Source organism: Lissotriton helveticus, chromosome 4_1, assembly GCF_964261635.1.
Source record: "Lissotriton helveticus chromosome 4_1, aLisHel1.1, whole genome shotgun sequence".
NCBI lineage: Eukaryota > Metazoa > Chordata > Amphibia > Caudata > Salamandridae > Lissotriton > Lissotriton helveticus.
The window spans coordinates 2093859226-2093882958 of NC_136063.1; positions in this window are offsets into that span (position 1 = coordinate 2093859226).

Below are 23733 nucleotides of genomic sequence, written 5' to 3' on the forward strand. Positions count from 1 at the left end.
TATTCTTAGAACACATACCTCAGCAAACCTGGCAACAGCTCAGAAAACTCTTGAGCATGCGGAGCAACCAACACACGCAGGTTGCACTGAAGACATAGAAATGTCTGCCGCGATGGGTTAAATATATAAATATGTTCTGTCTTCCTGGAGTCGTGGATGCCACGGACTCTGTTTACCTTACAGAATATCGGGCCGCCCACCAGGGCCTTAATAACCATGCAAGTGCTTTTTTGCACATAACGTTTGCAAAAATCCAACCTACTACAGCAATCTATAAGATTGCATGTACTAAAATACCTACATTCAGCCTTTTAATTGATTACATTCACCATTCACACATAAAGGCATCTTGATTTTAGCATATTAATTCCAGGAGCAAAGTAAGAGCATAGAGGCTTGAACATGTTTTTCTACAATATTAATTATGAGCCTACACACTTTTTTAAATAAAAAGACAGGACGCCCTATGGCCTTTGCTTTATGGTGAAGTCTCTCACTAAAAATGCAAGTCAACATTAGTCAGACCTAATATTTTGTACATAGCAATTATCCTAAAGTTTGTAAAAAACGACTAATCATCAATTTAGTCATATCCACTTTTACACCAAAGCTATTTTGGGGAACTAACTCAACTTGTTCCAGCATTAAAATCTTTCTCTTTATGTTCAGGTGGTTGCTTAGCAACCAAACAAGCTTTTCAGTTAGGCATATGTTCTACTTTATTTTTAACTCTTCTATTGTCCCAATAGTTACTGTCCTGTTCTTTGTAGATATCCCACTCCCCTGAGGACATCTAAACATTTTTTTCTCTGTCTGCTCTTCACAGATGTGCCGAACTGGCTTTTCCGCCCACCTGCTTCCTGCTCCTAAGTGAAGCATGCTGTGTCCTTGGTAAGGAAAACTCAACACAGGTTCAAGGTATAAATTAAGTGGGTTTAATAGTAAACCCAGAGCAACACCAAACAGGTCTTTCCCACTCCTTAGCCACCTTCCTACTGCCTCACAGTCCTCCTAACATTCTGCCCAGAATCCCATGACATAATAACACTATAGTGAGGCAAAGCAAGCAAAACATAACACATCTCCTTTCCCAAAAGAATGAAACAAATAAAACAGAAACTGAAAACTCCTTAAAATAGAACCCCTTTACAAGGAACTACAAAAAGAGAACAATTAAATTCGAAGAGCGTAAATGCTATATCATAAAACTACACTATGTGATCTGAAAAACTAATGTAAATAGAGAACACAAAAGTTAAACTATTAAAGTTATAATTCGCAGTAAAACCGCCACATAGTATAGTCCATGTCCACACACTATTAAGAAGAACAATCACTTTTCACAGTAATCTTTCATCCATCCAGGGGCATGCTTGACTCCGCATGATATAAAAGTCCATTCACTCCTGGTGTTCCCTTTAATGTCCCAACCATGTTTTTCAACCATACCTCCATCAATATTGCCCTGTCTCACACCATCCTCCATTGGACATAATTTTGTCAGCCTTGACATGCTCCACCACTCTCCGGTATGTACATGCACCACGTTCAATTTCACTTCTGTGATGTGGAATGGTCCAAAAAATCAACTTCCACCTTTAGCATGACACCTAGTTTTACTGAGCCACACTTCATCACCCAATGACCACTTGATGTGCTTTACACAATGTTTCCTGTCAAATCTCTCCTTATACTTCCCTTGTTTCCTCGCAATTTTATCTTTCACATCCTTACTCCACTCATTATTTTCCAGTAGCCTACCTCTTACCCAGTGGGTATTCATCTTAGTGACAGTTCTTCTACCTCTCAACACACTGAAAGGCATAACATTAGTGATGGGATTGGGTGTTGTTCTGTGTGCCCATGCCTCCTTTCTCAAAAGATTCTTCATTGAAACCACACTACACACCGCCTGCTGACCACACGCTTTTACTGGTCTATTTATGCTCTCCACCAGACCATTGACCTGGGGAGAATAAAGTGTAGTTCTACAATGCTTGCCACCCACTTCGTAAAAAAATTCCACCATTAAGGACAAGGCAAACTGCTCTCCATTATCAGTGACTAAGCACTCGGGTACCCCTTCTTTCATAAATTCAGCCTTAAAAAACTCAATCACTGTCTAAGTGTTGACTTCCCTAACACACACCACCGAAACTCACTTGGATGTGTAGTCAACCAGAATCAAAACATATCTCTCTGCTTGGGAAAGAGAATTAAACGGTCCTATGATATCCACCGGCACCTTACACAACAGTTTCTTAGGCACCTCCATAGGTGAAAAAAGAACCATTCTGGTCACTGTGTTTTTGTCACAGTATGCCCACTAATCCCATTCCTTCACCATTTTCTCAACCATATGGTCCATATGAGGCCACCTATACCAGCTTTCTCAATCAAGCTTTCGTCCTAGTCCAGCCCAAGCGCCCTTCATGCACCAAGTTACTAATTTGCTCCTCAACTCCTTTGGTGGCACCAATCTTTCCCCTAAACAGGAAATCATTCGCAATGTATAGTCCTTCGCGTATCATATAAAAATCGTTCATGTCAGACTCCAAACACTTCTTCTCAGGCCACCCCTTCACCACGTATCCCATCAACAACTTCAAAGTCACATCCTCCTCCATCTTTTCATACCAATATGATTCCATGAGAGCTTGCTCCTGCACCCAGAACCCACCAGCCTTCTCACCTTCCGTCCCAAAATCCACAACAGTTAACCAGCCTGAATACAAGATCGTTACAAAAACATAATCTTGAAATTTTTACACTCCTTCAGAATGAGGACATAGATGTCCTAACTCTCACAGAAACGTGGTTGGGCGACAGCTCACTACCAGATATCATAGCCGCCCTCCCAAATGAATATGACGCTATGTGGCACAATCGTGCAGATAATGTGAGGGGGGGTGTGGCAATTCTGTTTAAAAAACATCTAACAGTTACCAAATTAATGGCAGAAACAGTTGATCTAGCAGATATACTTGGGGTGAAGATCACCTTAAAAAACACCTGCCTGGCTGTTCTTACAGTCTATCGTCCCCCAAAATCTACCCCATTGTTCAATGACTTACTTGCCCCCATCATCTCAGATATTTGCACACGCTACCAAAAAGTCTTAGTAACTGGAGATTTTAAGGTTCACTGGGATGAAACTCGTAAAGAGGTGGCAACCCGACAGCTGAAGACCACCATGACCACGCTTGGGCTCCAACAACTAGTTGAGGCACCCACACATAATAAAGGCCATACCCTCGATCTTATTTGGACCTGTGACCCGGAGGTAGTTCTCACAGGCATCCTACCCTGTATATGGTCGGATCACTACTTAATAAACTGTGATATTCCAATAGATGGGTATCTGTCTCAACCACCACCCCCAAAAAATCAAAAAAGTACGTCAATGGAGGAAAGTTGACTCAAAAATACTGACGGACACCCTTCTTAAATACACACAGTTACCTGATACCCATGGTGATCTAGATCAGGAATATGTGAATGTGATGCAAAATCTTAGTCAGGCCATAGATCAAATAGCACCCGAAAGGAAACAGAAGATAAATGGAGCAGTAAAAGGGGCCCCGTGGTTCAACTTTTCCCTGAGGGAACACAAAAGAAAGCTCCGCCATTTAGAGAGATGCTGGAGGAAAACTAATGATCACATAGATCAGGATCATTATAAAGCATTTCTTAAACTGTATAAAAAGTGCATTCTGTCAGCAAAAGCAGAATACTATGAATCCCGAATTAACAACGCGGCTAATATCCAGAAAGAAACCTTTAAAATTCTTACAGAGCTGAGTAACAAAGCAGAAAAATCAGAAACCCCGATAGATTGTAACACCTTTCAACACTATTTTCTTGATAAAGTGAAAACTATTCTCTCTGACATCGAGAATACCTCCAACAGTCACCCTCCATTACCGCACTCTCAAACCCCCCTCCCCAGAATATACCATCTCTAAGTTTCCCTTGATAGATTCTACAGTCCTCGGGCAGCTTATGAGTCAAACTAAGTCAGGTTCCCCAGCAGACCCATGTCCCCCTAGCATCTTTCGACTAGCGCTCCCTATTTTAGAGAGTCATTTTGTCTCCTTATTGAATAAATCATTAGATACTGGACATCTACCCTCTAGTCTTAAAGAAGCACAAGTTAGGCCCCTAATAAAAAAGCCTGGGGCTGACCCTGCCAACCTAAAAAACTATAGGCCAATATCCCAGCTGCCTTTTCTGTCCAAGATTTTGGAACAACACGTTTTGATGTCTCTTTCATCATTCCTGGAGTCACACCATCTACTCTAGGAGCGTCAAGCGGGGTTTCGTGTGCATCACAGCACTGAACTGGTGATGCTCTCAGTGCTGGATGAGCTCAGAGGTGTGGCTGACAGTAAGAAGCAGAGTGCCCTGATATTATTAGATCTGTCAGCGGCATTCGATACTGTCACCCACACCCTGCTTCTGGACAGACTGGCCGCATCTAGGATACAAGACTTAGCCTATCAATGGCTAAAATCCTTTCTTTCTGGGAGAACTCAAAGGATTCAACTAGGGGACTGCATATCAGACCTGGGTACCCTTGAGTGCGGAGTCCCTCAGGGATCTGCATTGTCCCCACATTTATTTAACCTTTATCTGCAACCCTTAATTGACTCTTTGGTAAACATGGGCTGCAGAACTTTCAATTATGCCGACGATACTCAGTTGCTACTCAATCAATCAATCAATCAATCAGGCCATTTATAGAGCGCACTACTCACCCGTAGGGTCTCAAGGCGCTGGGTTGGGGGGGGGGTGCCGTTACTGCTCGAACAGCCAGGTCTTGAGCTTCTTCCTGAAGGAGAGGTGGTCTTGGGTCAGGCGCAGGTCGGTCGGGAGTGAGTTCCAGGTCTTGGCGGCCAGGTAGGAGAAGGACCTTCCTCCTGTTGTCGCTCTTCGGATGCGGGGGACGGCGGCGAGGGCGTGGCTGGTTGATCTGAGGAGGCGCTTGGGAGTGTAGAAGTTGATCCGGTTGTTGAGGTAGCTCGGGCCTTGGTCGTGTAGGGCTTTGTGCGCGTGGGTGAGGAGACGGAAGGTGATTCTCTTGTTGACCGGGAGCCAATGCAGATCTCTCAGGTGTCCGGAGATGTGGCTGCGTCGGGGGATGTCGAGGATGAGTCTGGCCGAGGCGTTCTGGATCCGCTGGAGTCTCTTCTGGAGCTTGGCGGTGGTTCCGGCGTAGAGGGCGTTGCCGTAGTCCAGTCGGCTGGTGACGAGGGCCTGGGTGACCATCTTCCTCGTCTCGGAGGGGATCCACCGGAAGATCTTACGTAGCATGCGTAGGATGTTGAAGCATGACGAGGAGACGGCGTTGACTTGTCTGGTCATGGAGAGGGAGGAGTCCAGGATGAATCCCAGGTTGCGTGCGTGGTCTGTCGGTTTGGGTGCGGTGCCCAGGGCGGGGGGCCACCAGGAGTCGTCCCAGGCGGAGGGCGAGGAGCCCAGGATGAGGACCTCCGTCTTGTCCGAGTTCAGTTTCAGGCGGCTGGTCGTCATCCATTCGGCTACATCTCTCATTCCTTCGTGCAGGTTGGCTCTGGCGGCGGCGGGGTCGTTGGTCAGGGAGAGGATCAGCTGGGTGTCGTCGGCGTAGGAGATTATGTTGAGGTTGTGTTGGCGTGCGATGGCCGCGAGGGGGCTCATGTAGACGTTGAAGAGGGTGGGGCTCAGTGAGGATCCTTGAGGGACGCCGCAGATGACTTTAGTGGCCTCTGACTTGTATGGTGGTAGGCGGACTCTCTGTGTTCTTCCGTCGAGGAAGGAGCTGATCCAATCCAGTGCCTTGTCCTGGATTCCGATGTTGCCGAGGCGCTGTACTAGGGTGCGGTGGCAGACAGTGTCGAAAGCCGCGGAGAGGTCCAGGAGGATGAGGGCCGCTGTTTCACCGTTGTCCATCAGGGTTCGTATGTCATCGGTGGCAGCGATGAGGGTGGTCTCGGTGCTGTGGTTCGCTCGGAAGCCAGACTGTGAGGGGTCGAGGGATCCATTCGTCTCGAGGAAGGCGGCCAGCTGTTTGTTGACGGTCTTCTCGATGACTTTGGCCGGGAACGGGAGGAGCGAGATGGGGCGGTAGTTCTTGAGGTCGGTGGGGTCTGCTGTGGGTTTCTTGAGAAGAGCGCTGAGTTCGGCGTGCTTCCAGCTCTCAGGGAAGGTGGCGGTGTCGAAGGAGGTGTTGATGATGTCCCGCAGGTGGGGTGCGATGACAGCGTCGGCCCTGTTGAAGACGTGGTGAGGGCAGGGGTCAGTCGGAGATCCGGAATGGATGGAGTTCATTGTGCGGATGGTGTCTTCGGTGCTGATCGGAGTCCAGGTGCGGAGGGCGGTGGTGGGTGGCGTTGTTGCGGTTGTGGCTTGCGTTGGTTGGTTGCTGAAGCTGTTGTGTATGTCCGCGATCTTGTTGTGGAAGTAGGACGCGAGGGAGTTGCAGAGGTCTTGCGACGGGGTGATGTCATTGTTTCCGGCGTTGGGGTTGGAGAGCTCTTTCACGATGTTGAAGAGTTCCTTGCAGTTGTGTGCGTTGTTGTCCAGCCGGTCCTTGTATGTATTTTTCTTGGTGGCGCGGATCAGTTGGTGGTGTTTACGGGTGGCGAGCTTGAGGGTGGTCATGTTGTCCGTAGTTGGTTCCCTTCTCCAGACTTTCTCGAGGGCTCGACAGTTCTTCTTGGAGCTCTTGAGTTCGTCGGTGAACCATGGTGTTTTTCTGCTGCAGGGTCTGCTGGGTGGGGTTCTCAGAGGGGCGAGTTCGTCCGCGCAGTTGTTGATCCACTTCGTGAGGTTGTCGGCGGCCTGGCTGGGGTTCGCTGAGCTGGCGGGGGGGTGCTGGCTCAGGGAAGCGGTGAGCTGGTCGGCTGTGATCTTGTTCCAGCTTCTTCGGGCAACCTGTTGCTGGTGGTGGTGGATCGTCGTTCTTTTGAAGGTGAAGTGGACGCAGCTGTGGTCCGTCCAGTGGAGTCCTGTTGCGTGGCTGAAGGTGACGTCTTTGCAGGATGAGAAGACGGCGTCGAGTGTGTGTCCGGCGAGGTGGGTGGGGGTGGTCACCAGTTGCTTGAGTCCGAGGTTGGCGAGGTTGTCGAGCAGGCTGATGGTGTTACGGTCGCTGTTGTTCTCCAGGTGGAAGTTGAGGTCCCCCAGGAGGATGTAGTCAGCGGAGGGGAGGGCATGCGGGCTGATGAAGTCGGCGATGTCCTCGCTGAATTGTGTGCGTGGACCCGGGGGTCGGTAGATCAGGGTGCCTCTGAGGGTGGTCTTCGGGTTGGTGTGGATCTGGAAGTGCAGGTGTTCAGCGGTGGTTAGGGTGTCGTCGGTGTTGGTCGTGATGTGGATGGTGTCTCTGTGGATGATGGCGATGCCTCCTCCCGTCAGGTTGGCGGTGCGGTCCCTCCGGATGATCTTGTAGCCCTCCGGGATGGCGATGGCGATGTCTGGGGCAGAGGAGCATTGACAACACGGCATCTGCACAGATCCAAGCCCAAAATATTCTTAGACACACTGTGAGTTGGATGACAGCGAACTCGTTGAAGATAAATCCGGACAAAACGGAGGTCCTAGTGGTTTCAACTACTGCTTCACCTTGGTGTGACCTGTTTTGGCCCCAAGAGCTTGGCCCTACCCCGAAACCATGTCTTAATGTAAAAAGTCTCGGTATAAAGATCGACCATGAGCTGTCAATGGACAGCCAGATTTCCTCTGTTGTTGGGACTTGCACAAATCTAATTAAACAGCTACGAAAGCTAGTCCCCCTTCTTTCCCCCTCCACGCTTCGTACAATTGTCTCCGCCACAATAATTTCAAGACTGGATTACGGGAATGCCCTTTACTTGGGATTGCCTAAAACATTGACCAGCAGGCTGCAAGTGGTCTTAAACGACCCACCTAGGTTAATCTTTAGGCTACCTAGACGGACCCATGCCTCTCCACTGCTGTGTAGGTTACACTGGCTTCCCATAAAGCAAAGGGTGGAGTTTAAAAGCGTATGCATTGCCCATAAGGCAATCTATGGCCAAGCACCTGCCTATATCAAAAGACGCCTGGGGGTTTATAACCCCACACGATCATTAAGGTCCTCTAACACTCAGTTGCTGTCCTGTCCCCGATACAAATTGGCAACCAAGGGAGGGAGATCCTTTTCTGTGTTGGTTCCACAGATCTGGAACAAACTTCCAGAGTCTCTCCGCAAAGAATCAAATTTGTTGCACTTTAGGAAGTCTTTAAAAATGCTCCTGTTTAGAGAAGCCTTAAGCACCGCTTATTGCCAAGGCCACATGCTCTTTTTTCATCTACTCTGCTGTTGTTACCTCCTTCTGTCATGAGCGCCTAGAGACCTGACGGTGATTTGGCGCTATATAAGCTTCAGTTAACAATAACAATAACAATAACAGGTAGGTGGGACAAAGTCTGCAGCCCTTTTACGAGAACCACTTAGATATTCTACTTGTAAGTTATAATCTCTCATACCTTCCATCAACCTTCTAATAGGAGGTGCATCCTTTTCACTACACCTGCAGATAAACAAAACCACAAGGGGCTTGTGGTCTGACCTTACCACAAACAGTGGCCCCCACACATAAAACATAAAGTGAAAAATGCCTCAAGTGTCTGTAAATGTCTCTCTTTCCACAACAGAATAGTTTTCCTCAGCACCTCTCAAAGCCCTAGAGGCAAACGCAACCACCTTCTCCTCTTCATCCATAACCTAAGACAATACAGCCTCCAAACCTTTAAGTCTTGCATCAGTAGTCAAAATCGTCTCCCTGAAAACATCAAAATGCCCCAGCGTAGGCATGCTCCCCATACTTATTTTTACCACCTCAAAGGCCTTCTTACAATCCTCCATCCAAGCAAACTTCTCACCTTTTTTCAACAATTACCATATAGGCTGGACAACCGCTGCAAATAAATTTCAGCTAGCCCTAGGAAAGAGCGTATCCCATCTTTACAAGTAGGTTCAGGGACATCAACAATGGACTTGGCTAAATCTGGTTTGGGACAAATCCCATTGAGATACTGAGGCTACTCTGAACCTACATTTCTCTTTCTTCATGGTTAACTCACACTCACTAAACTTTCCAAGAAGTTCAAATAACTTCCGGTCAGGGTCTACCCTGTCCTTACCCTAAATCAATATATCATCTTAAAAAATCTTAACTTATTCAATCCTTCAAGTACTTTCATCAGAACCCTCTGAAAACATGCCGCTGCTGACACCAAACCAAATGGCATCCAGATATTGAGCCTGGGCGGAGTTTGTGTAGCAGCACTATGCAGAACTCTGTGAAGCGGCCAAAAAACTTAACTGCACTCTGCGCCTCTCCATGCCACTGGAGTCAAGCTATGCTGGCTGATGAGGGCTGAAAGCCCAAAATTGGTCCTAGGATGCTTGTTTCCAGTCCAGGGAGGACCTGGCCTGGCTGTTCAGGCTGGACTGTTCCCATTGGGCGCTGGTTCAAGACTTATTTGCATATGGCTGGGTCCAAACTGGAATGGCATAGTGAGCAAAAAAAACGATAGATTTTTAGGCCCAGATCTGGGTACTGGGGTGAATGTATAACATTGTTCTGCATTCTGTCCATCAATTTTTCTTTTTGCATTTGTCACCCAGAATGGGATTGGTATGCCCAGACGTGAGTCCCGTGCTCTCCATGCCACTGGAGGCAAGCTATTCTGGCTGATGAGGGCATAAAGCCCGAAACTGGTTCTAGAATCCTTGTTTCCAGTCCAGGAAGGACATGGCCTGGCATTTTGGGCTGGACTGTTCCCTTTGGGCGCAGGGTCAAGACTTATTTGCATATGGTTGGGTCCAAACTGGATTGGCATGGTGAAAAAAAGAACAAAGGATTTAGGCCCAGATCTCTGTACTGGGGTGAATGTATGACATTGTCCAACATTCTGTCCATCAATTGTTCTTTTTGCATTTGTCATCCCGAGTGGGACAGATATGCTCAGACAAGAGTCCCGTGCTCTCCATGCCACTGGAGTCAAGCTATCCCTGCTGATAAGGGCTGAAAGCCAAAAACCAGCCCTAGGATGCTTGTGTTCAGTGCAGAGAGGACCTGGCCTGGCATTTCGGGCTGGACTGTTCCCATTGGGCGCAGGGTCAAGACTTATTTGCATATGGTTGGGTCCAAACTGGATTGGCATGGTGAACAAAAAAACAATGGATTTAGGCCCAGATCTCAGAACTGGGGTGAATGTATGACATTGTTCTGCATTCTGTTCATCAATTGTTCTTTTTGCATTTCTCACCCCGAGTTGGACGGGTATGCCCAGGCGTGGGTTCCGTGCTCTCCATGTCACTGAAGTCAAGCTATCCTGGCTGATTAGGGAGGAAACACTGAAACTGGTCCTAGGATGCTTGTTTCCAGTCCAGGGAGGACCTGGCTTGGCAGTTTGGGCTGGACCGTTCCCATTGGACGCAGGGTCAAGACAGATTTGCATATGGCTGGGTGCAAACTGGAATGGCATGTTGAGCAAAAAAAGATGCATTTAGGTCCAGATCTCTGTACTGGGGTGAATGTATGACATTGTTCTGCATCCAGTCCATCAATTGTTCTTTTTGAATCTATCACCCCGAGTGGGACGGGTATGCCCAGACGTGGGTCCCGTGCTCTCCATGTCACTGGAGTCAAGCTATCCCTGCTGATGAGGGCTGAAAGCCTGAAACCGGCCCTAGGATGCTTATTTCCAGTCCCGGGAGGACCTGGCCTGGCAGTTCAGAACGGACTGTTCCCATTGGGGGAATGGTCTAGACTGATTTGCATTTGGCTGGGTCCAAACTGGAATGGCATGGTAAGCAAAAAAACAATGGATTTAGGCCCAGATCTCTGTACTGGGGTGAATGTTTGAAATTGTTCTGCATTCTGTCCATCAATTGTTCTTTTTGTCACCGCGGAGCTTGGCTGGCAGGTGAAGGAGTCACTTAAGTCTTAATCGATGCACAAAACAAAGAAAAATGATACAGAGATGACTGCCTTTGAAATCATTTGTCAAAAGATGGTGATCTTGCCCACAAAATACATCCAATGCTACAATGTGAAAAACAAATACACAAGTGGCCTGTTTGCCTGTTTCGTGGACCTCAAACAAGCTTTTGATAGCGTGCCCAGTAAACAACTATAGGAAAAACTGGACAGCTGGGGCATCCCAACAAAGTTATTAAATGCCATCAGAGAATTATACACTTGCACATAGAGTCGGGTCAAATTAGGGGACGGCCTGTGGATAACAAAGAAAATAGACACCCAAAATGGTCTGAAACAGGGGTGCGTGTTATCTCCAACTCTTTTCAATCTGTATATATCTGACCTTGAAGAGGTTCTCCTGGAAAATATTATTATACAGCTCATAGAGCACCTGGTTACTCCAACTGAGTGTCCCGCGCTAGAACACCAGATTAGTACCCAGCAGCTGGGCCAAGACCACCCGCACACCCAGCAGCCAGAACCGCCTAAAGAACAGCAACAAAGGGCTATTTCCTACCACCAAGGGAAAGCGGAATAGCCATGTCTTAAGTTTTTTCTGAAACACAGTCTCCGACTGGCACATCCTTAGGTCAGCCAGGAGGCTATTCCAGGCTTTTGCTGCAAGGAAGCCGAAGGAATGCCCACCCGTCCGTGTCTTCCGAAACTTAGGCACAATCAACTCAGCCATGCCCAAGGACCCTAGGCAGCGTGCCGGTCTATAGTCGGTAAGAAGGGGGTTCAAGAAGCCAGGACCTATCTTATTGAAAATCCAGTGAGTGAAACATAAGGCCATAAAGATAACTCTGCTTGTATGTGGAGCCAGTGCAAGTTCCACACGCCTCTCCTATCGAGGCCCGTCTAGGAATGTTCAAAATTAGGAGGGCTGCAGCATTCTACACCTTCTGCAGTATGTACAGATTTTTTGGGGTCACCCCTAGGTACAAGATGTTACAATATTCTAGACGCGGCGTAACTAGAGCCTGTATAACAGTCCGTCTAGCCTCAACTGGGAGAAGATCCAGAATTTTAAGTAGTATCCTCAGAGTACCAAAAGAGGCACCCGCCACTGCTGATATCTGTTAAGAGAATGAGAGGGAACATTAAACCACACTCCAAGATTCTTAACCTTGGCCCCAGCTCCTCTGGCCACCACAAGTGTGACCAAAGGGAGGGCTGCTTACCAACTACCATCACCTCTGTGGTGCGCCTGTTGGCACTGAGGTGGCACTGGCCACAGGGGCAGGTGGTCGTACTGCCGCTGGTGCGGCTGCTTGTCCTGGCTTCTTGATCCCCCTTCTTACCCGCATTCAGCTGGAAACAGCTGAGCTTCATCTAATTGTCAGGCTCCCCCAAGCAGGCCTTGAACTTGGCAGCCGTTCCTACCTCTTTTTGCTCCAGGGTAACTATCAACTGTGTATCATCAGCATATGATACTAGTTTTACCCCACGTCTCATCACAATGTTTGCCAAGGGGCGCATATAAACATTGAACAGGGGAGGGCTCAGAGCAGAACCCTGCTGCACTCCCTGCGACAATGGACAGACTCTGGGTTCAAAAGGATGCTGTAGGACCTGGAAGGATCTATTTTCCAGATAGTGTTTTATCCATCTCTATATCACTCCCCCGACCCCAGCCTCCCCCAACCATTCTAAAAGTAGGCCGTGAGAGACGGTGTCGAAAGCGGCACTCAGGTCTAGGAGGATCAGAGCAGTTGTTCTTCCCTCATCGGCAGTCATCTTCAAAGCCTCTGAAGCAAAAAGAAGAACCGACTCAGTACTATGTCGGGGTCCAAACACTGACTGAGTTTCATGGAGTACTTGACTCTCTTCCAGAAAAAGGGACAATTGACTGTTAAGAAACTTCTCCACAACCTTAGCCACATAAGGTAGTAGAGATATGGGTCTAAGATTTTGTGGGAGAGCAGGATCAAGGGAGGGTTTCTTTAACAGTGGAACCACCATAGCGTGCTTTTTTTTTTTTTAATTTTTCCAATTACTGGAAACCTCACCTGAGCTAAAAGAGAGGTTCGGAAGTGAGGTAGGAACTGGGGCAATAGCTTCTTTCCCTAGCCTCACATTACTAGGGGGAATAGGGTCTAGAGGCGACCCAGATTTCATTACCTCCATAAGTTTAAGAACGTCGCTTACTCCAGTCGGACAGAAAGCAAAACTGTTCTCATTTCCTGAAGCATCTATTACAAGAGGTGGGATGTGATTCCTGCTACTTTCAGGGAAAGCAGCATAAATGTTATCGATCTTGCTCATAAAAAAGTCTGCAACCTGATTGCAATAGTCAGACGAGACTGGCATTGAGGCTGTCACACGCTCTAAAGAGGACAGTTCTTTCACTACATTGAAGATACTCTTGGTGGAATTTTTAGCTGCTTCAATGTGCTCAATGTAGGACTCCCTCCGTACTCTTCTAACGTTTTGCTGATACAGCTTTAGAAAAGCCAGGTATAGCACCCTGTTCTCCTTAAGGTAGTTCACCCTCCATTTGCGTTCAAGGCATTTACAGTCTGTTTTTAGGAGAGCCAGTTCCACCGAAAACCATTTAGCGGAGGGGGTTCTGCGGGAACTTTTACCTGATTTCAGGGGGATAATAAAATCAACTGCCGCCTTAATCCACAGAGAGACTTGCCCCTCAGCTGTATGTACTTCAGTCCCTAAAACTGGGGTGCTTAACACCAGCTTATCCCCAAAGGCCTCAGGGCTTAGCACCTCCCATTTCCTTACCATATAGGGCAGAGAGTGCTTTACTAAATTGCAGAGGGTCTGTCTAGTGGGAGTAAGTGTAAAAGGGAGGACAAAGTGGCCAGACCATACTATGGGCACCGGTGGCAGAGCTACTACCAGGGCACTGTTAGTGAATATGTTATCGAGCTTATGACCTTTATTGTGTGAAGGGGTGTTAATCAGGTGAGTTAGACCCATCGCTTGTAACCCTTGAATCAGCTCCTTGAAGCCTCTATTATCTGAATCTTCCAAATGCAGAAATTCAGATCCAAATTCAAGTCCCCCAAAGAATGAAGTTATGATAGCGAATAATATAATGGGGCACTGTCTCAGCTAGCCCATCAAGAAAGGCTCTCGCCGGCCCGGGGATCTATACAGAAGAAACCCTGCAACTGTGCTGGTACTGTTGATAGCCAGACTGAAAAAGGCTGCTTCATAGCTGGCCAGTGCTATTTTAGACAGCTTCAACTGAAATTAGTTCCTAAATATCATGGCAAGACCTCCCTTCTCTGTCCAAATCTATCAACCCTAAGAATTGCATACCCGTCTGGCAGAGCTCTCAAAACATCTGGAGCAGATTGCTCATTTAACCATGTTTCCACCTAAAACAGCCCCACCGGTTTCTGGTCAGTAAGTAGGTCATAGATGTCTAAGCTGTGTTTGCTAAGAGACCTACAATTAAGGGAGAGGCAAAGCAGGGGGTCAGAAGCAGTATGCAATAACTTCCCTCCTTCTGCGCCACCGCTGACCAAAGAGAAGCGGAAGTCACAGTCCGTACAGCTCCCTACACAGTCAACTGCTATGGACTGGAAGCACTTCGAGTCAGCAGCCCTTCTAAGGTCCAGCAGTTCCATAGAAGTATAATTATAAACAACAAAAAGATCCAGGGAACAAGGCCGCTGGCGCCGTGCGGGCGCTGACGGGCGCAGACGGGCTTGCCTTTGGCGTGCCGGCGGCGCGCCCTCTGCGCGTGTCCCCTGCACGCCCGTTTGATCATCGGCTAAATAGTGTTATGTTATGTTATGTTATGTTATAAAGCTTTTATATAGCGCACGGCTACTCGAAAAGAGTGTCCTGGCGCTTTCCACCTGCAACTCAAGATAAAAATAACACAACACAGCAAAAATAAGAAAAGATCTAAACAGAAAACGGCGAGAACAGCCTAAAGATTAAAAAGCCAGGTCTTCAGGCTCTTCCTGAACTGGAACAAATTGGCAGTGCTGCGAAGCGTGAGAGGGAGCGAATTCCACAGCTGAGGAGCTTTGCAGCTGAAAGAGCGCCCTCCCGCGCGAGCCTTCCTCACCCGCGGGACCACCGCTTTATAAAGGGATTCTGAACGCAATGAGCGGACTGGTCGATAAAAGGCGAGTCTCCGCCGCAGGTATTCGGCCCCAGATCCATACAGGGCTTTGTGCATCAGGGTCAGGGACTTGAACTGGATCCGCTTCCGGATGGGCAGCCAGTGTAACGCCTCTAACAGCCCGGAGGCTCGAGCTCGTCTACGCAGGCCAAAAATAGCCCGGGCGGCTGAATTCTGTACCACCTGCAGGCGCTGTGCCAGTGTGCTGGGAACTCTAGTCCGCTCCCGCAGCACCACAAACTCGCAGGCGGAAGTGAGAGGCCGGAAGTGAGGCCCGAGCACCGAGGAATTACTCGCAGCACCCTCCGTACAATCAGCACCAGCCGCGACGGACCAGTGAGAGAGTATCCTCTGTGCACCAAGAACAAGCCCGCTCTCCGTGAGTAGCCCCCACCTACTACCAGATTAATAAAAAAGGTAAATACAGGCTAAAACTGTATACAAAATGAATTTTGGAAGGTATATTTAAAAAAGAAGGAATAGTTTTAAAAAAACGTGACAGCAAGCAGTGTGATGCAATGCACACAAGTGGAGCAGCGCTAAGGACTAACTGATGTTAATGATGTAAATCAAAAGTCATTCCCCATCGTTAGTTAACGAGGAAATCAGGTGCCTTCAGTATGCTGACGATCTATTGCTACTAAGTCAAACTCCAATCGGCTTACAATGAGAAATGAGTGCCTTAGCGAAATATTTGGCAGCACAAGGGATAGAATTTAATTTATTAAAAAGAAAGGTTGTATGGCTAGTGGATGCCAAATACAAGAAATATACAAGGCACATTGAGGGAAAAAAAGTTGAGCAGTCGCTTCCTACAAATATCTTGGATTCAAGGTAGAACAAAAATTGAGCTATAAATCACAGCTCACCCCAATGAGGCTAAAAAGAAACTCAAAATCTGATATCTGGTTTTAATGTTTTTAAAAAGAATTTAAGCTGTCCATCATACGGTAACCTATTAAATGTCATGCATGCACAGTTAATGCCAACAGTAACCTATGGCACTGAAATAATGAAAGGATGTGAAATACCTGCCTTGAATAACATTTTTAAAAAAGTCTACAAAGAAGTTGGGGTGTGGCTTAGCTGGCTACGAAATTGGCCGCACTCTGAGTGGGCTCTCAACATCCGACAAAATCCTGCAGGCACTGAACGAATCGTTGCACACACTTACATCATCGTCACTCACCTGATCTGGCAGTGCCTTTTGAAGCTTTTCCTGCCTCCCTGGGCCGCTGCTTTCCTAGATCTGCTGGCGTGTCGGGCCGGGCCTGGGCCCTGTGACGCGTACGGGCCTCCTGGATCTCCCTGGGTCGGCTGCGGAGTCCTGACGGGGACTGAAGCACAGGTCAGGGCAGCACCTTCACTCTGCGGACATCTAAGCCGGTAGGATTGTGGCTGCGGGGGCGGCTTGCGGCGGGGCTGGTGGCGTGCTCATCAGACCGCCCTGCCCTTGCATTTCCGGACGCTGCTGCTCCTCCTCGCCTCTGTCCTCAGGTCTGGTGAGGTGTGTGGCGCGCTCCCTTTGATCCCCCCGCTGCGCACTACTCCCTGTCCGCTGTACACCCCGACTTCCCGGCGACAATCTCCAGCGACACCAGACTCGGCGGTCGCTTTTGCCCTCACTGCGGGAGACCCGTGAGGCTCCCCTATCAGCAGCTTGGTGTTGCAGCCCCACTTCCAGCCTTCTGCCTTGACCCCTGCTGACCCGTGCGGATGCTGCGGCTCACTGCCTTGCTCTGTGGGGGGCGGTGCACAATCTCGGCGGCACTCAGCTTGGACGCCGCCTCCTGCCCTGAACTGGCTGTAACCTGCTCTGGACCCGTGGCATGCTTTTGAGATCTGCGCTGATGTCGCTCCCGACTGCCTACAGCCTAAAGCCTGACCGAACCATCTTTCTCCTTGCTAGCCCAGTTGCCTGGCAACTGCCCTCTGCTGTTCGCCCCGCTGTGCGGTGGATGGTTGATGAGTCGCGGGCTGCTTTAACACTTGCTTCATTTGGTGCTGGCCTTTACCACTGCACTGTCTGGGGCTAATTGCTGCGATCAGCACATCCGGGGCCTGATACAACCACTGCACCCCACTCTGGCTGGCTGACTGCCCTTCTTCTTCACGTGCAGCTCATCTTGGTCCCGGGCCTCCGCCTGCTGGTCACATCTTCAACATCCTGGTCTGTCCCCTCTCATTGCAGCCCTTGGTTCTACTGTCAGGCAGCTTCAACTTCCTACGCCGTCAGCCATGGGCAGAACTGACCCCAAGCAGCCCAAGATTGCTTTTGACCAACGCTGCAAACGTGCCAGGAGGGTGCCGGTATGGACGGGGGGACCTCCAGACTACAACCAAAATGGCACAATCCCGTGAGGATGATCTAAAGGCCATAATGCTGGAAGTTAAATCTACGGTCACCACCATAGCGATGCAGCTGGATCAACTGTCGGGCCGCCTGGACATGGTGAAGGCCCGGGTTGACTCCCACGATTCTCGACTCCTTCTTGTTGAGACCAGGGTGTCTGACGCAGAGGACGCCGCCACCCATGACCATCACAAATTGCTACAGATGGAAAAGCTCCTAGCCATTATACGTGATAAGAACGAGGATTTGGAGGCGCATTCACATCGAAGTAACCTCCGCATTAAGGGGGTGCCTGAATCCACCAATATCTCTGGCATGGAGGATTATGTGGAACAGCTGGCCCGGGAGCTCTTTGGTGATGTACTCTCGCCGATATTTGTCGTTGAGCGCGCCCATCACTCCCTTGGCCCCTGTCCGGCCCCTGGCTTACTGGCACATCCCATCATTGCCAAAATCTTGAACTTCAGGGACTGTGACGCCATCCTCTGGGTGGCTAGAGAAAAAGGGGATATCCCTCACCATGGTAACAACCTCTCGTTCTATCCAGATTACACCGTCACAGTTCAGGTTGCTCGCCGTGAGTTCCTACCTGCCAAACAGATCCTACAGAAACATGAGATCCCCTACTCCCTGGCGTACACTGCAAAACTGCACGTCAAGCACCAAGACTCTCACCTTCCCGGATCCTAGAGAGGCACTGGCGTTTGCTAAAAAACTCAACAAGTCTCACCGCTACTCGCCTGCAAACTCCCAGGCTGCTGCTGCTGGAAACCTCAGTGACAATGACTGACCCACTATTGACCTTTTGCAGTTGTGTATTTAGGTTTTCCTGTTCTCATGGTCTATCAACCAATTCAGGCCTCTGATTCCTTCGGCCCCCTGAGGTGCCTCTATCTGTCTGCTTATCTTTGATGTTTAGTTCTGTTCTTCTTTGAAGGTCATTCCTAATGCCTGTATATTCCCACAGCTGGGCCACCTTGTCTTCCTGGCAGGGGTTGTACGCCAGGTTTCTTCATGCCTTCACGGGATAATTCCCATTATGGTCCCGAATTCTCCCTCTCCAAGTTGTGGGTCCCTGGGGTGGGTGTGGGTGCTACCTCAGCCTGATTGGGGGTTTGGTGTGGGTGCGGGGTTGGGGGTGCTCTTGGGGTTTTTTGTTTTCTTGATGGTCCTCCGGGGATAGGATCCTGGATGTTGGGGTCCCTTGGCCTTTCCCTGAATTCTTGTTGTTTGTTTCTGCAAAGTTGTTTGCCTTCGATTTCTCCTTAATCAGGTTTTTTCTTTGCATTAGACATCTTCTGGCCAAAGAGCCAGTATTGTTTCTATTATTGGTGCATTTCAGAGACTGCAAGAAATGTCTATTCACATTATTTCAAAGAGTTTTCTTGATTGATGCCTTGCTTCCTCCATGCACGCTCCTTTGCATCGCTCAGCGTTTATCAATGCAGCTATTGTCCACTATGTCACTATTCTCTTTCTCCCTCCCACGACTGAAGCACCATGAGTGACACCACATTTTGGACTTGGGCTGAATGACTACTGCAAGGCATGTTTGGTACTAGCCCATCTTACTCGCCACAAGGTTGACAAGAGACCCATCTCATGCAGCCCACTGCTACTAGACTCCTCTCCTGACATTGGGGCAAAATCCACTCCTCCTTTTACTCCAATTACTCCCGGGGTGTCCATACTACTACAATGGGGGCTCCCGAGGCAGACTTCTCAGGAGGTCACTGACCCTGACGGCGATTTGTGCTACTCAGCAGCACCCTGCAGGCCCAGCCTCTGACACTTATGGCAATATATGGTCCAAACTGTGACGCCCCGGATTTCTTCGCTGACGTCTTAACCCTGCTGTTCTTCTTTCGGGGGCGATTTCAATGTCACCCTGCTGTCCGCCGCTCTGGACCGTTCCAGTTCCCATTTCTCCCACCCGCGTGCGGCCTCACTTCTTAATTCCATTCTCTTGGACAACTCATCTACTATCATTGAGACACATGGTGATGAAAGGGTGTATCCCTTTAACCTTATCTGATTGTAAGAATCTGTTGCAAGATGTAATGGGCAACTCAATGTGAGAAAATTGTATTATTGTTAATTGCAGCCCTGAAGAAGTCTTATGTCATTGTACAGACAAGACGAAACACGTGTTGGCTGCGTGGTGTGGAATTGCTAACTTGAGATGAAGTATTAAATTGGAACAACTCATAAGGATATCGGAACTGGAGGACTGTTATTATTGATACTGGGAGTGCTCGGAAGAACTTATGAACAATAGCCATTTATGAGACTTTGACCACAAGGCCAGGGCTTTCCTGGTGTACTGTGTACACTCAGGAAGAATAAGAATAGCAAAGAACAAAAACAAAAATGTAGTGGAGCCTGTTTGGCCTACATTTGTGCGTCACGTGGGATGGATGCAGCATCAGGAAGCTGCAGCTGGCAATGGGAATTGATTTGGAAGCAGTAAGACAAGAGGAACAATGAAAGACACGCAGGCCTATGTGGCAAAAACAGCACACTACTAACTACCACCACGAAATGGCCCCCAGCTAAATGGTCAGGCCAGCCACAATAACAAGAAAGTGAAGACAAAGGACATGGACAGGAAGTTGGAGACTCTGGGGAACTTCCTTCCTCTTCTAAAAAATTGTAAAAATAAAAAAAATTACTCTTTGCTCCAAAAAATACATCCAAATGACAACCTGAGGATTTTTTTTAGCAAAATGGACAAAATCATAATTTTCAAGAAGGTTTTATGCTGCTCACAAATATTCTTTGCCAGATTGCAAATTCTGCGTGTTTGACATCGCGATCTTTACAAAAAGCTGTTATCGTGTTTGCCACAACTGCGCGTGCTGAGCACCGAGGGTTACCTACTGGCTGAAAAGGCCTATTTATTTAACACACACCAAAAAACTGAAATGCCACCCCAAAAACCACATTTTGCAATTCAATCCAATGCCATAAATTATGTTAAAATTCAACTGACAACACAGAAACTGTTTTTATGCACCCATGATGACTGCCTCTGGGCCTACTGGCAGATTAGGCCAGAAGCTTGGGGCTGAAGCCTATGACAAAAGCAAGCACACAGCCTAACTGTACAAAATGGCCGCCACCCACATGGCTAGGCCTCCCACAGAAAGTGAAGACACTAGACAATGAATGCAAGCCTATAGCTTTAGCAGTGCACACAGCCTGGATTGCTCCACAAAATGGCCACTAGCCACCAAACAACAAAAAGAAATGGAAGACAGACAATGCAACCCAATGGCGAAAGCACACTGCCTGCCTTCAGAAAATGGCCACCACCCACATGGCCAGGCCGCAACAACAACAAGCATAAGCCAGGGGCAACAAAGAAAAGACATGCAGGCCTATATGGAAAAAGCAGCACACTACTAAACTACCACCCCAAACCACATGGATGGTCACTCACAGTCACAACAGACCATGGCAAACAATGAACTCAAGCAGGCATATATCACCAGCCAAAGGAGGCCTGCTAAACAGCACAGCTTTAATACAGAAATGCAAAAGGGAAAATCAACAGGGCTAGGAAAGGTTGGAAAGTTACACAGCAAACACAAACACACATCCAATAAAGGTATTTATTTATTAACAACGCACACACCCAAAAAGTGAAATACACCCCAACCACATTTAGCAATTCAATCCAATGTCATCCATGCCCTACATCAGTGTTTCCCAAACTGTGGTCCGCGGACCCCCAAGGGGTCTTCGATGACACATTCCCATGGGGTCCGTAGGCAACAGTTTTAAAAGCACAAACGTTTCTTGTATAATTAGCAGCCTTCCAGCAACAATAAAAGTGTCAAGAGAATGCCAGTGATTAATGTACCTGCTGGAGCGGAGGAGAGTTTTGTTCAGTGGCAGCTTTGATTGAACTAATGTAGCACAGAGGGTTAATGTGCCTACTGCAAAGAATGTGTATCATGCATCTTAAAAAGCAGTATTTTATGTGCATAGGTTCGTGGTTACTGCTTTTGTCACAGAAATTATTTTGTTACTGTGCACTTCATAACTGACAATCATAATCTAGCATAGGGACCTATAAACTGTCAAAGAGCTGCTTGCAAACTGCATGGTACCAGTTATTAACTTATATTTTTGCCCAGTTATTCATTATCCTGATGCTGCTAAAAAGATTTATTTGGGTGGAAATGCATTTTTAATGTTCAAGTCAGTGCTAGCCACTGTGTTATGTTCTGAATCCTGAGTTTGTGCTTTTCAAGACTAAGCACTCTTTAAACATTTTATATGCACACTGATTTACATGTATGATTCAATATCTATATGTGTGTGATGTAAAGTGCTCTGACATCCTACAATGGTATGAGAGATGCTATAAAACAAATGAAATACATGTGACAGAGGGACTATTACTTCAATATAAAAATACTAAGTGCCAGATGTACGATCTGTGTTTATATGCGCGAACGGGTTCGCGAACCCGTTTATGCATGCAAAAACCTATTGAGTCATGTACATAGCCTATTTCGCGAGTCGCAATTTGTTTGCGACTTGCTAAATAGGTTTTGCAACTTGCTGTTTGGAAGAGGCATTCCCTTCCAAATAGCGAGACTCAAAAACCATGTACAAATGTTTTGCTGTTGCAAATCAGTCGCAATTACCACCTACTTCAGGTAGATGGTAATGCATTCACAAATGGGATGGGGTCCCCAGGGGACCCCTCCCCCTTTGCAAATGCATGCAAAATTATTTTTTAAAGGCAGGCAGTAGTCCCAGGGACCTCTGCCTGCCCTTAGAAAATGAAACGAAAATGTTTCATTTTCTTTTTTAGTTTAAATGCATGGTAAACAGGCTGCATTTTTTTTAAAAACTGCTTTATTTAAAAGCTGTCCGAGACATGATGGCCTGCAGAGCCCAGCAGGCCACCATCCCTGGGAGGGCTGGCATTTCCAATGGGCTCGCAAACTGCGAGAGGCTCATTAAAATTAATGAACCTCGCAATTTGCGACCCCATTGGGAATTCCAATCAGTGTTAAACACACTGTTGTACATTTCATTTAGCGACTCGCAATTTGCCACTCACAATGTGTCGCCAATTGCGAGGCGCTAAATGAAATGGTCGTACATCTGGCCCCAAAATCCTTAGTACCTTGAGTATTTGTTTTGTGTGCACACGTGTGTATTTTTTTCGAATTACTGTTTTAATTTTGAAATTTAACTCATACAAATTGCTTGGGGGTCCCCGGCTTCCAGTGGTGACTCAATGGGGGTCCTCAGGAGTCAAAATTTTGGGAACCCCTGCCCTACATGATGTTTAAAATAAAATTCAACAGACACCACAGAAACATGCACCCATGAGTACCACATCTGGGACTACTGGCTGAAACTTCAAAGAAAAATAACTAGGCCCCTACTGAAAGTACAGGCCACCCACAACAGCAAGAAATTTTAAAAACGATGAAAATTCCAGAAAAATGTAGGTACAAACAAGACTCAATCAAACAAACAAGTACACCAATTCTCCAACTTACTTGTAAAATCCCAAATCCAATCCAATGATAATATGATGCAGCAGACAGACACAAAAAGTGATCCTTCCAGCTCCAAATCCAAATGAAAGTGAACAGCACATGGACAAAGCACTGGGAGGAGCCTGTTGGACAGGAACAGGAAGTTGGAGACTCAGGGGCACTTCCTCTTGAAAAAAAAATTAAAAAAAGAAAAAGGAATCCTTGCACAAAAAACTACAGCAAATTCACAATCTGAGTTTTTTTAGCAAAATGATCCTTTTCAAGAAGGTTTTATGATGCGCAAGAGATATTCTTCGCCAGACTGTAGTTTCTGCGTGTTTGGGATCGCGATCTTACCAAGACTGCCGCCGGAAGTCAGCTTGCACACCTGAATGACGTGTTTACGTTCGCACACTCTCGCGGGATCATGTGGCCATATTCCAAATCTCGTGACGCACGCAAACGGATAGAAAATCATGTCGGCGAACGCAGAATCACAGTAGGCCATTAAAGTGCGCGCGAGAACGCATATTGAGCACGCGAAGAAGAAAAACAGCTACACAATGTTGCAGATTGCATAGTATTCGGTAACTACGCATTCTACACGAACCCCGAAGTTACCGAAACTCCGCAAACTCCGCGAGCGGAGCGTAGTTCACCACCCAGGGTTAATGGTGAGCAAAAAAACAATGGATTTAGGCCCAGATCTCTGTACTGGGGTAAATGTATGACATTGTTCTGCATTATGTCCATCAACTGTTGTTTTTGCATTTGTCACCCTGA